The following is a 14,805-nucleotide window of genomic DNA, read 5'->3' as shown; positions in this document are numbered from 1 at the left end:
GTATAAATGAATCACTTTGTTGTATACATGAAACTAACACAATATTGTTACTCAACTATGAAAGTGTAAGTTGCTCAGTCGCGTCCAACTCTTTATGACCTCATGGGCTGTATAGTCCACGGAATTCTCCAGGCCAGAATACTGGAGTGGGTAGCCATTCCCTTTTCCAGGGGATCTTCCCAACCCATGGATTGAACCCCGGTCTCCCGCATTGCAGGCGGATTCTTTACCAGTTGAGCCACAAGGGAAGCCCAAGAATACTGGAGTGGGTAGCCTATCCCTTCTCCAGTGGATCTTACTGACCCAAGAATCAAACTGGGGTCTCCTGCATTGTAGGCAGATTCTTTACCAGCTGAGCTACTCAACTATATACCAGTGCAAAATAAAAAGTTAAAATAAATTAATTTTTTTTTAAAGGGAGAGATGATCTCTCCCTCTCTGCCATGTGAGGACACAGTAAGAAGATGTCTGTCTGTAAACCAGAAGGAGAGTCCTCAGCAGGAACCAAATTGGCTGGCACCTTGATCTTGGACTTCCAGCCTCCAGGCTGTGAGAAATAGCTTTCTGTTATGGAAGCTTCCCAGCCTATGGCATTTTTGTGATAGCAGCCCAAGCTGATAGAGATGGGGTCACTGATGCCCTGGACATCATGAACAAGCTAATAGCTAAGATTTCTCATTCAGGGACCAGTGGTCAGAGGCGCTACTCTGTGTATGAGCCACCTCCCTTGGTCCTCACATTAACTCCATGAGCCCAGCACTCACTATTCCTCTTTATGAGCTGAGGAATCTGGGACATGGAGAACTGAAGTCAGTCACCGAATCAACGCAGCAAGTTGCAAAATCCGGATTCAAGCAAGTGTGACTCTAGCACTAGAAGAAAACGTGAGAATATAAAATTAATCTTGGCACATGGACAGCCTTTCTAAGCACGAGACAAAACTCATGGAGGAAAAGCCTGCAAAGTTAGATACATAAAAAATGTAAGTCTCTGGAATGGAAAAATACCATAAATAAAATAATGGGAAAATGACTCACTGGAAAAACATTTGCATCATATGAGATAGGGAAACAAAGGATGATTTCATATATTTTTAATATCTATATATGCATTTATATTGGAGAAGGAAATGGCAACCCACTCCAGTATTCTTGCCTACAGAATCTTGTGGACAGAGGAGCCTGGTGTCCATAGGGTTGGAGCTGCTGTCCATAGGGTTGCACAGAGTTGGACATAACTGAAGTGACTTAGCAGCAGCAGCAGCATGCATTTATATATTTTATATATTTTTCAAAGTCTTTGCAAATTAATAAGAAAAAGAACCAGCTGGTGGAGTAAAGGAACACAGGCTGTGAGAAGTTAATATCTAAAGAGTTACCAATGGGAAATAAAGTTAAGAAAAGATACTCCGTCTCTGTTAAAATTAAAGACATGCAAATTAAAACTAAGATGAGATCATGAGATCATATTATTCACCTGTATGACTGGAAAATATACTTTTTAAAATTATAACAGTTGTTAGGACTTCCCTGGTGGTCCAGTGATTACGAATATCCCTTGCAACAAAGGGGATGTGGGTTCGATCCCTGGTCAGGGAACTAAGATCCCACATGCTGTGGAGCAGCTCAGCCCGCATACCACAGCTACTGTGCCGCAGTGAAAGATCCCATGTGTCCCAATGAAGACCCGACACAGCCAAATAAATCAATAAATTATAACAAGTATTGCTGGCAAGAGTGTGTAGAACAAAGTACTTGCCAATACTTTGAGGGAGTGTAAATCAATACATCTTTAGAAGGGTAATTAGATATTATCTGTGCATGTGTGCGTGCTAAGTCACTTCAGTCATGTCCAACTTTTTGCAGCCCCATGGACTGTAGCCCGCCAGGATTCTCTGTCCATGGGATTCTCCAGGCAAGAATACTGGAGTGGGTTGCCATGCCCTCCTCCAGGGGATCTTCCCGACCCACGGAGCAAATCTGCGTCTCTTATGTCTCCTGCATTGGCAGGCGGTTTCTTTACTACTAGCACCACTTGGGAAGCCCTAGATATTATCTACCCAAATGTAAAACACACATACCCTTTAACCCAGCAATTCCACTTCTGGAAATTTAATTGTACAAGTGTGTGAAGACCTGTGTGCAAGAACGTATGGCAGAGATGGGGAGGCATTCACCAAAGATCCCTGCCTCTCACTCCATTGTATAGCTCTGTCTCTAGAGGGTGGTGGCCCAGCCAAGGACTACATCTCCCAGCACCCCCTGCAGTGCGGCCCTGTGGCTGGTTCTAACTCTGTGACCTCCAGGCCCAGATGTTTACAAAGTAGGTGTGTCCTTTTCATTTTGTTTTACATCTACAAGCTAAATGCCAAGAACTCTGAGGCCTTGGAAGGTTTAAAAGGGAGAAGGGGCATGAAGACCACTGATAATTAGGGAAACAACCCCTTTGGACTATCGTGAGCAAGACACACACTTTTCTCTTGGGGTTTGTTTGTTACAGCAGCTGGCATTGACCTGATAACTGAAGCACTGTTTGTAACAGAAAGAGACCAGAAACAATCTACATGTCCATTGGTAGGAAGCTGGTTAAATAAGCTCTAGTGAAGTCAGACAACAGCTTGTTTTATGACTGTGAAAAAATAAAGTGGATCTATAGCAACTGACACAGAAAGGAGTCCAAGATGTATTATTAAGCGAACAAGAAGCAAGACGCAGAACAGCGAGTTCAGTGTGTGCCTATTTACCTACAAAATGTACACACAGATCGCACCATTGACATGCATACACCATCTCTAAAAAGATACACCGTCAACTGTTAACCGTGATTACCTTGGGGGACCCAGATGGCCTGTGGTGTAGAACGGACTTAATTTTCACCTTGATTTCTCTGTATTTATTGGATTTTTTCCCCCTTTGTAGTTTAAAAAAACTAGCTAATAAATGTTATGTTAAAAAGTCTCCATTGATCTTATTTAGGGAGAAGATAGCCGGCATGGAAGCAGTTTTGAGAAGTGAGGGGGAGGAAACATGTCTGGAGAAGCCGTGTCTGGCGAAGCCTGGGTGTGGGTCTAAAGCTGAATGCACAGCTCCGCTCTCCAGAATCTGGGCTTGGAAAGGAGGAAGGGTGACCGTGGGTGTTGAATGAATGGATTTTGCTGCTGCACCTACAGCTCCAATAAGTTTCCGGGCAACTGGACGTCAATTTCTCAGGTGCCATCTGCGGGCTAGCCCGTCCTGACCACGGGGACACTATCAGGGGACCTGCTGGGGGTAACTCTGAGACTCTCACTTTCTCTCTCAATCTGGGTTTAGCTCCTTCTCCACACCTAAGCCTACTTTCCCTTTGCCCTGGGAGTGGATCCCTAGGTCAGCCCTTCCCGCACTTGAATATGCATTTGTATTGCCTTGGGGTCTTGTTGAAATGCAGATTCTGATTCTACAAGTCTAGGGAGGGGGCTGAGATTCTGCATTTCCAAAATGCTCTGCAGTGAGGTTGATAGGCTGGTCTGTGGCCCACAGTATGAGTAGCCAGGTGCTGGCCATCCTGGCACAAATTACATAGTTGGGACTGGCTAATAGATGTTGGGGGACTTCCCAGGTGGCATCGGTGACAAAGAACCTGCCTGCCAATGCAGGAGACGTCAGAGGTGCAGGTTTGATCCCTGGGTCCAGAAGATCCCCTGGAGGAGGGCACGGCAACCCACTCCAGTGTTCTTGCCTGGAGAATCCCATGGACTGAGGAGCCTGGCAGACTATAGTCCATAGGGTCGCAAAAAGTCAGACACGACTGAAACAACTTAGTACACAGGCAATGGATCATGAACTGTGGATGATGTGAATTCAGAAAACCATATTGGAGGCCCAGCTTTCCCATCTCCTGGCCTTGTGACTTTCACAGCGATTTCCTCAGCTCAATGTGCAGATGATAATAAGGCGGACTTCCCCTGGCTGTTGTGAGGGCTAAGCTGGATGAACACGGAAGGGGCCCATGTAAACCACAAAGTGCTGTATCTGGCCATCAAAGGGTTCCTCTTTCTCTCATTTCTCCCCATTAGTTTAAGTCTTTTTTTTGGTTCTTTTATTTAGTTAGTTATTTTTAAAGTTGAGATATAATTGACATATAATAGTATATTAGTTCCAAGTGTGCAACATAATGATTCAACATATGAATGGATATTTTGTGAAATCACCACGATAAGTCTCGTGAACACCCATTACCAACGCACAATTTTTTTCTTCTGATGAGAACTTGTTAGAGCTACCCTCTTGTGCTGTGTGAGTGCTCAGTTGCTCAGTCATATCCGGCTCTTTGCGACCCCATGGACTGTAGTTCACCGGGCTCCTCTGTCCATGGGATTCTCTAGGCAAGAATACTGGAGTGGGTTGCCATTTCCTCTTCCAGGGAATCTTTCCAACAACCATGTGGGATGGAACCCACATCTCCTGCGTCTCCTGCATTGGGTGGATTCTTTACCCTGGGCCACCTAGGAACTCTCTTAGCAACTTTCAAATATGCAATACAGTGTTATTAACTACTGTGCTGTAAGATTTGTCTTTCTGATTTTCAAAAAGCGAATCATCTGTTTCCTCATGAACTCCCAATACAGCCCTATAGGGCTCCTTTTCTTCCCAAAATTCTTGAGAGAAATCTCAACAGCTCTGCTTCCTCCGCTCATATTCATCCCCAACTTGTCACATCTGCCTTCTGCCTCCTCACCCTCTGAAGCAGCTCTCTCTGAGCAGTCCCATTTTGTCCTGGCCTTGTTTTGCCCTCTGTGGTATCCAAGGCATTACCCCAATCCCTACTTCTTGAGGAACATGTTCCTTCTTGGCTTTGAGAACACAATGCCTTGGTTTCCCCTTTACCCCTCTTACAGTCCTTCTCCTGACATTTCAGTTATTTTTCCTCTCCTTACCACTTATCTCTTTATGTCTCACTTAATGGCCCCAACAGCCACTAGTTACAGCAACACTCACATCTAATCTATGGTGGTGGTTTAGTTGCTCAGTCGTGTCCAACTCTTGCGACTCCATGGACTGTAGCCTGGCAGGCTCCTCTGTCCATGAGATTCTCCAGGCAGGGATACTGGAGTGGGCTGCCATTTCCTTCTCCAGAGGATCTCCCTGACCCAGGAATTGAACCAGGGTCTCCTGCATTGCAGGCAGATTCTTTACCAACTGAGCTATCAGGGAAGCCCCATCTAATCCATAACTGAATCCAACTGGTAAATCTCCCATCCAGTCAGTTCTGACATTGGTCCCTGCCAGCTTAGGACCCATCACAGCTTCCTTTTTCATGGTTGGAGCTGCAAGGAGCAGCTCAGCATCTTTCTTTCTGTAGACCCTGCTTGCCAGCATCCATTCTGAGCCAGTTTGCTCCACCAAGTGGCAGGGGTGGTTCCAAGGGGTGGCTTAGGGGACCTTCATCCTCCTTACAGACTCTGGAAGTCAATCAAAGTGAACACAGATGGAGGGGAAGAAGGGAAAGTGCTGCTGGAGAGTGTTTGAAACTGGCAGGATGGCTGCATTTCAAAAACCTGATTCCTGACACTGGGGCCTCAGCACAGCCAGCAATTCTGCCAAATTCCTCTGGCCAACTTGCTCTCCCATTCTGCAAGCAGCTTTTTCAGACCTTTTCCATACTCTGCCAATGATCAAAGCCTGCCCTGTTCTGCCCCTCTCAGCAGATGAGTTTGCACCATATAGAATATAGAAACTGTTAGAATGAAACATCTTCACTATCCTGCTGCCAAAAACATGTTTTTTTCACACTGACCAGCCCCAGGCGGAGGATGGAGCTAGTCAACCCAGTGGCCTTCTGATGCCAACTTCACCGCCCTTCCCGCCCCCCAGCCTGTACATCTTCACCTCCACCTTCACCTCCCAGTATTCCCTGCCTGCAGTGTCCACGGAGGCCCCACCTTCCACCCGTGCCTGGATCCATGCTAAGGACCTGTCTGCTGTCCCCAGCAGGTCTGAATGCATTCCAGGCATCTACAAATGTCTCAGCCAAAGGCTGGATGAGTCAGTGAGTTCATCTTCTTTTTTTAACACCAAGCCTTACAATCTCACACTCCAGAGCCTTCATGGGGTACTAAAATTTTCAGGATTGAGAGCTGCAAGTCTGCCCCCACTTCCTGCAGCATAGCAGTGCCCTCTAGTGGGAGGTGATCCAACTGCAGCTGTTGGAAGCAACACCTCCTGCCTGGCCTCAGTTCCCTGTTGTCTCCCTGGGAGAAGTTAGCCACCATTAGGAGTCCTTTTCATTTTGTCTCCCAAAGAGGCAGGTGTTTCAGAATACACGAAGCCCAGCAGTTCCAAGGGTGAGCAGGGGCTGGCTTTCTGATCATCCAGGGAGTAAGGAGAGCAATGTTGCTGTTGTCATTCAGTTGTGTCCAACTCTTTTCCATCCCAAGGACTGCAGCATGCCAGACCTCCTTGTCCCTTAGTATCTCCCAGAGTTTGCCCAAGTTCATGTCCATTGAACTGGTGATGCTATACAACCATCTCATCCTCTGCTGACCTTTTATCCCCCTACCCTCAATCTTTTCCAGCGTCAGGGTCTTTCCCAATGAGTCTGCTCTTTGCATCAGGTGGCCAAAGTATTGTTGCCTCAGCTTCAGCATCAGTCCTTCTAATGAGTATTCAGGGTTGATTTCCTTTAGGATTGACTGGTTTGATCTTCTTGTTGTTCAAGGGACTCTCAAGAGTCTGCTCCAGCACCACAATTTGAAAGTATTAATTCTTCAGAGTTTAGCCTTTTTTATGGTCCCCCTGAAAAAGGTGTTAATAACCTGGATAACCACAATGGTGTGGTCACTCACCTAGAGCAAGACATCCTGGAGTGTGACGTCAAGTGGGCTTTAGGAAGCATCGCTACCAACAAAGCTAGTGGAGGTGATAGAATTCCTTCTTTCTTCTTCTTCTATTCACTTAGTTGTGTCCAGCTCTTTGCGACCCCGTGGACTGTACAGTCCATGGAATTCTCTAGGCCAGAATACTGGAGTGGGTAGCCTTTCCCTTCTCCAGGGGATCTTCCCAACCCAGGGATTGAACCCAGGTCTCCCGCATTGCAGGTGGATTTTTTACCAGCTGAGCCACAAGCAAAGCCCAAGAAAACTGGAGTGGGTAGCCTATCCCTTCTCCAGGGGATCTTCCCGACCCAGGAATCAGTTGAGCTATTTAAAATCATGAAAGACGAAGCTGTTAAAGCGCTGCATTCAATATGGCAGCAAATTTGGAAAATGCAGCAGTGGCTACAGAACTGGAAAAGTCAGTTTTCATCCCAATTCCAAAGAAGGAGAGCAACTCTCTTGGGCAAAGCCCTGGGAGTTTTATATCCAATGCTTAGATATCATCCAGGTCAAAGATGCACTTGTACGGTTACTGAGTCAACAATACTTCTACAGGCCTTGCCCAAACTGTGCAAATCTGGATTCGTGTCCAGGCAGTGGTATAGAATGGTCCAGCTCTACATTTCTGTTCTGGAAGGTATTCAGGACACCCCGCAGGACGAGCTAGTTGACATTCTCAAATCCATCCGTCCTACCCTCTCCTGCCTCTAGGCCTTTTCTCCTTTTTCTGCCTAGCACACTTTTCCCTGACTCTTCCATGGCTCAGTCCTTCTCATTCTCACGTCTCTGTTCAAATGTCGCCAATCTCAAATGTCACACTGTAAACCCCATGGTTCATTTCCCTCATCGCACTGAGCATGATCCGTAATTCTCTCGCATATCTGTTTACCTATTGCCTTTCCTCCCAGTTAGTCTGCACACCCATCAGGAAGGGATACTGTTTCCTTGCTGAGTGTGGAGTCTCAGTCCTTGTCACTGGGACACACCACCACAGGCAGCCAAAAAGCATATGACGCGTGCTTGTCAAATGAATAACGGGAAGAAGCAAAGCCTAAAGCAAGAAGACCTGGGCACCGTGAAGAAATGCAGCAGCCCAAGCTCTTTAGAAAGGGTTTCCCAAAGTTCCATCATCTCTGCACATCATCTCTGGTGTGCAAGTGATTCGTGGATGAAAACTGTATTTTTAAAAACACTTTTGTGTTTATTTTAATGCATTTTAGAAAATTAGAACTAGAACATCTAGAGCATTTAAACATCTAGTTTAAACTAGAACTAAAACTTTAATTTTATTACTTAGGATGAGGCTTAAACATGCAGTGAACATAGAAAACGTGACTTGATCTGAAGACAAATACTAAGAAAATAATAGTACAAATGGTATATGAATATTGGGGGGAAAGGCGATACTAATGACGACAGACGTTTGGGAACCTCTGGCTCAGACAAGTTATTTTGGCCAAAGGGAGTCCAAGCCAGACTAATGTAGACATAGACTCATTCAACAAATAACTATTAAGTACCCATGTTTGCCAGCCATTGTGCCAGGCGCTGAGGCCATGGCTCTAAGTAAGATAGATATAGCCCTTGCCCTCATGGAGCCTCTGGTCTGGTGGAGGACATAAGGACAAATGGGGAAATACATAATTACAATCCAGGGTGGGGGGAAAGAAAAGCAAGCTTAACAAGGGACTGAGAGGTCAGAGAAACCGCAGAGTGGACATTTGAGCAGAAGATCAACAGATGAGCATTGGCTTGGATGGAAAGACCATAGGATGAAATGAAAAGACAATAGGGTAAGACATAAACAGGTATAGATGAGGTCAGATGGTACTGTAGAGAATCTAAAAACGCATTAGCAAACCACACTGACAGCAGTCAAGAGGAGGCCTAACAACGAAGAAAATAAAAAATCAGAACAAACTTGAGCCTGATCTTGGGCTTCTCAAGTAAAGATCCACAAGACTGAACTGATGAGAGAGGCGACATGGAAGAGGAGAGGCGACAGAGTAGTCGTTAGCAAAGAATAGTTTGGGATGTTATTGAAGAGGAAACCAGAAACAAATTGAATAGAGCTACAGGCAAAAGATTTCACTAAAGAGGCATTTCCAGAGGTAAAAGAATGGGCAACGTGGACATATCAAAAGGTCAGCTTAGTCCAAACAAAATAAAACTTACATCCGTGAATCCATCCATCCGTTCTTCTATCCATCAATCATCTATCTGTACATCAATCTATCTGTACATCTATCTGTACATCAATCATCTATCTGTACAAACATGCATCAGGGCAAACATTTAAAATTATATGGGAAATGCAGAAGTTCTATAAGTATTATTGATATCCAAGCTAGATAAAGCAAATGAAACAGCTTTTCTACAAATTTAAGCCAGAGACGGACTTTAAAGCAGCATTAAATGCTAGAAAACACAGATCATCATCCATAGTTTTTAAAAATGTTTATTCACTAATCTATTTATTTGGCTGCACCAGGCCTTAGCTGTGGCGGGTAGGCTTTTTCTTTGTCAGCTGTGGCATGCAAGCTCTTAGTTGAGGCCTGTGGGACCCAGCTCTCTGACAGGGACTGAATCCAGGCCTCCTGCATTGGGAGTGTGGCGTCTCAGCCACTGTACCACCAGGGCAGTCCCATCTATAGAGTTCTGTGGGAAAAAAAGTGACTCCAAATACTTAATATTTAGACAATTCACTTGCGAAGGCAAAAGAAAAGCACTATAAGTTTGAAAAGCATTCCACCTCATTCTCCAAAAAGTTTTCTTAAAAATAAAAGCAGTGATTTGAGAGATGGTGTGAAGGAACTGGGAAAAGGGGAAGTGGTACATAAAAGGACAGACTAGGACTGAACAAACTATGGAGCTCAAAGAACTAACACATTTAGCACTCTTTCTTTCTTTCTTTTTTGGCCATCCTGTAGGACATGTGGGATCTTAGTTCCCCAAACAGGTATCAAACCTGTGCGCTCTAAAGTGGAAATGCGGACTCTTAACCAGTGAACCACCAGGGAAGTACTTATTTTAGCTCTTAATATCAATATTTTTCTTTAAAAATTAGATGTAAAAAGTAATAATCTATACCTCGATAGAGTTGAAAAATTAATAAATAATTTGACCAATCAAATTCAAAATCCAGGGTTAAATCACCACAGACTAAGACATTGGCAACAGAGGAAGAGGGGGAGGGAAGGGGCAGAGAGTCCCCCCTACTCATTTGCTCTATTGGAGAAACATACAATGAAGAATTACAAACAGGACATGTATCTTTCAAGGCACTGGAAAATAAAAAAAGCAAATTAAGTGCAGCTCATATAAGAAAAGAGACAGGAAAGGAAAGCAAAGAGGAAACAGTCAAAATTGCACAGCAGATGACAGAAGTGCAGAAGTAAGACTGATTGTGTTAATATAAAAACTCACCGGAAATAGGCTAAACCCCATAATTTTAAAAAATGACAACAGTAAAGATTTCTCATTTCAACATAAAACCTAGTCAGTCATATTTGTGTTTACAAGACCACCCCAGAACACAAGGATGGAAACATTTTGTATGAAAGTGGAGAGGTTCAGATACAGCAGGACAATGCCAGTCTAAAGAAAGCGAAGTCACGTTATTAATATCAGAAAAAGTAGACTCCAAGACAGAAGACTTTCAATGAGACAAGGGGCAGCATTTAATTTTGAGAAAAGTTCCCATTCATGGTAGTACTTCCATATGACATGGGAGCTCAAACACTGTGCCATCTCTCCTCCTCTGTTGCCGCTAAATCGATCATGAAGAGATAGAATGCATAAAGTCAAAATATCAAGAGAATGGGTGAAGAGTTGGTGGCAGACAATGAAGAGAGGCTCGCTTGTGGAAGAAGGGAGGCTGACTGGCGAGGGGTGTTGGTTTTGGAAGAGAAAGCTGAAGTGGCTGCAGGGGGAAGGGGGGATCACTAAAGAGAAGAGAGTGGAATCTTCCCATAGCTCTGGAATTGGAGGCACCGGGGACCCAGGTGGGGTGATAGATGTGGGCAGAAGCACAGTCAATGTTAGAACTCTCTAGAAACAGCAACTGGACTTGCAGAGCTCCTCTTCCCCAGCCCTACAGCCAGGTTGGAGCCACTTCTCCAGCAGGGCAGAGATGGAAAGATGATCCTTCTTCTGAAATAGGCAGCCCCCAGACATTGTCAAGGTGAAGTGGGGGTGGGGGTGGGGTGAGATACCTGCCAGAATGCTGACAGGCAGCTTATCTACCTCAAGCTGGCAAGTGGAAGCTCCCCCTTAAGAGAAACTGACCAGTCAAGATTCCAAGTAATATCTACCAAAGCACAATTTATTAAGAGTAAAGCTGCCATATCCTGCTGAGATCCATGTCATTACATGTAATACAGAATCATAACTCAGTGTAGAAATAGGTCATAAGAAAAAAAAAATGATCCTCTCAACAGATTCTGAAAAGGCACTTAGTAAATTCAACATCCATCACTAATTAAGAAAAAAATTACCGTAAGAAACCAGGAAGGCTGCATCTTCAACATGAAAAAGGAATATATATCTTTAACCCACAGGGACTTGAAGGATTAAATAGTATCAATAGCTGGCTTTTTAAAATAAGTTTTATTGACGTATAGTTGATTTACAATGTTGTGATTTGTGAACAGCAAAGCGACTCAGCTATACATATACTCCTTTTTCATGTTCTTTTTCCATTATGGTTTATCACAGGATATTGAGTAGAGTTCCCTGTTCTATACGGTGTATGCCTGCTAAGTCGCTTCAGTCGTGTCCAGCTCTTTGCAACCCTTTGGACTACAGTAGCCAGGCTCCTCTCTCCATGGGATTGTCCAGGCAAGAATACTGAAGTGGGTTGCCGTGCCCTCCTCCAGGGGAATCTCCCTGACCCAGGGATTGAACCCACGTCTCTTATATCTACCTCCACTGGCAGGTAGGTTCTTTACCACTAGCGCCAACCTGGGAAGCCCACTTGTTCTACTCAGGCAGATCAGGACCTCACTGCTTATTTCCCCTATATGTAATCATTTGCATTTGGTACCCAAACCCAATATTTCCCTGTCCTCCCCTTCTTCTTGGAAACCACAAATCTGTCCTCTTCAATAGCTAACTTTGATTGAGAGCCATGTGGCAGGCATAGTTCTAACTATTTTCATATCTGTTATCTCATTTAAATCTCATCATGGTATCACTAGGTAGGTATTTGTATTAACCTTACAACGAAAGGAAATTTGAGGAAATTTGGCACAAAAGAATAATCTGCCAAAGACCCAAAGTACTGATCAGTGAAGCCAGGATATAAACCCAAGTGTTTTGACTCTAGTGCCTGTGCTATAACCTCCGGGCTATGAATCTCATTACAGTCAGGCAAGACAAAGATGCCTGCTAACACAATTAATATTTAATATTGTTCCATAATTTATAGACAGTTCAATTAAAAGTTTAATAAATGGAGAGATGGGAAATCGTAATATTAGAAAGACATCCATACTTCTCAAATTAATCTATAAATCAAGTGTAATACCAATCCAAATCCCAAGAGGATTTTAAAAATTGAATTTGACATTACAATTATAAAGTTTCTTTTGGATGGATAAATTAAAAATAAGAGCCAATGCATTGTGTTAGAGAAAGAACCATGGGGAGGAAGCTACAGTGTCATACAATATATATTATAAAGCCGCAGTAATTAAAACGGTGTGGTTCTAGCTCAGACATAGGCAAATGGATTTATAGAACAGAATACAAAATCAGAAATAAGCACAGCTATATAAGAAACACATAATAAAGGTAGTATTTCAAATCAGTTGGGAAATTATGCATTACTGGGACTTTGTTAGGACAGAGTCCCAACATAGCTGGAAACAAAGCTTAATTGATTAAGCTGGAAAAAATATAGTCAGATTTCCTCATTTACATCTACACCAATATTAATTCAAGATAAATGAAACATTTCAATGTTGAAAACAATGGAGTAAGAGATTAAGATTTCAGTAAGAATGTATATATTCTTGAGACTTGGAAAGACTATTACCATGATATCAAAGAAGAAAGCAGAAGTTAAAGTTCTGGGGAATTCCCTGGCGGTACAGTGGTTAGCACTCAGTGATCTCACTGCTGGGGCCCTGGGTTCGATCCTTGGTTGGGAAATTAAGATCCCACAAGCTTTGAGATGTAAAGTTTTAGAAGACAAAAAAAGTAACCACAAGGGGAAATAAAATGGAAAAAAAAAAAGCAAATGGTATTCCAAATAGGATAGACAAATATTTAATATATGTAATAAATATAGTTTTTATAAATCAGTAAGGAAGACACACCAACACAAAACTGAGAAAAAGACAAAGGATTCCCGAAAGAAGGTATAAAACTGATAAAATAATAAAATACTAGTGGTAAAGAACCCGCCTACTAATGCAGGAGACGTAAGAGACGCAGGTTTGATCTCTGGGTCTGGAAGATCCCTTGGAGGAGGAAATGGCAACCCACTCCAGTATTCTTGCCTGGAGAATTCCATGGACAGAGGAGCCTGGCACGCTACAATCCATGGGGTCACAGAGTTGGACATGACTGAAGCGACTCAGCACGCAAAATAATAAAATTCATTAGATAGCAAAGAAACACAAATTCAATCTAAATAAGATAGCATTTTGAACCTACCACAAAGTTAAGAATTATTTAAAGTTATCCGTGGTGCATAGAAATATTCACCCTCATACAATTCTAGGATTTCAAATAACTTGAATTAATGGAAGACACTTGTTAGGACTCAACCTGTTGAAATGTTAAGATATTTACTGAAAGATTTATAATATAGGCATGTTCAACACATTCTTCTTTAGTTAAAGTGGTAAAATAATGGAAAGAACTTAAATGCACACGATACTATATTGATTAAAAAGTGATGGTATATGCATTTTATGAAATGCTATGCTGCAATTATGAGTAAAGTTTCAGAAAATGTTTAAGATAATGGGAAAATGCTGGTGTTAAACTGGTAGGCAAAAAAAGAAGTTAGAAAATATCATATTATACATGATAACTGGTCTTTGTGTGTGGGTGTGTGCATATCAAAAGGGAGGCCATAGTTAGATACCCCTGGATAGGCTGGTATTCTCTAAGTCTCCCAACTATGTAAAAAACACGATTTGCTGTTCTTAATGATTTTTCCTGAAAGATGTGTAGATAGAATAGCCTGCTCTTCATTTGATATTCACACAACTTAAGTTCAGTCACTTAGCAGTGTCTGACTCTTTGCAACCCCATGGATCACAGCACACCTGGCTTTCCTGTCCACCACCAACATTCGGAGCCTGCTCAAACTCATGTCCATTGAGTTGGTGATGCCATCCAACCATCTCATCCTCTGCTGCCCACTTCTCCTCTTGCCCTCAATTTTCCCCAGAATTAAGTTCTTTTCCAAGGAGTCAGTTCATCACATCAGGTGGCCAAAGTATTGGAGTTTCAGCTTCAGCATCAGTTCTGCTGCTGCTGCTGCTAAGTCGCCTCAGTCGTGTCTGACTCTGTGTGACCCCATAGACGGCAGCCCACCAGGCTCCCCCATCCCTGGGATTCTCCAGGCAAGAATGCTGGAGTGGGTTGCCATTTCCTTCTCCAATGCATGAAAGTGAAGAGTGAAAGTGAAGTTTCTCAGTCATGCCCGACTCTTAGCGACCCCATGGACTGTAGCAAGGTAACAATATATAGCCTTGATATCAGATCAGATCAGATCAGTCACTCAGTCGTGTCCGACTCTTTGCGACCCCATGAATCGCAGCATGCCAGGCCTCCCTGTCCATCACCAACTCCTGGAGTTCACTCAGACTCATGTCCATCGAGTCAGTGATGCCATCCAGCCATCTCATCCTCTGTCATCCCCTTCTCCTCCTGCCCCCAATCCCTCCCAGCATCAGAGTCTTTTCCAATGAGTCAACTCTTCGCATGAGGTGGCT

At 43.4% G+C, this 14,805-nt stretch overlaps 1 protein-coding gene and 1 non-coding gene across 2 annotated transcripts in view; both read right to left on the bottom strand.

The window, feature by feature from the left end:
• HS3ST2 (heparan sulfate (glucosamine) 3-O-sulfotransferase 2) overlaps positions 1–14,805 on the bottom strand; it is a gene marked incomplete at its 5' end in the record, with an annotated part of 118,529 nt that overhangs the window by 16,943 nt on the left and 86,781 nt on the right. The window lies entirely within an intron of this gene.
• TRNAC-GCA lies at positions 5,120–5,192 on the bottom strand. The gene has a single exon. It is a non-coding gene; the product is annotated as a tRNA-Cys (tRNA).

This window comes from Bison bison, unplaced genomic scaffold (genome assembly GCF_000754665.1).
Source record: "Bison bison bison isolate TAMUID 2011002044 unplaced genomic scaffold, Bison_UMD1.0 scf7180017864072, whole genome shotgun sequence".
NCBI classification, from domain to species: domain Eukaryota; kingdom Metazoa; phylum Chordata; class Mammalia; order Artiodactyla; family Bovidae; genus Bison; species Bison bison.
This window is presented reverse-complemented; position numbering and strand designations above follow the sequence as displayed.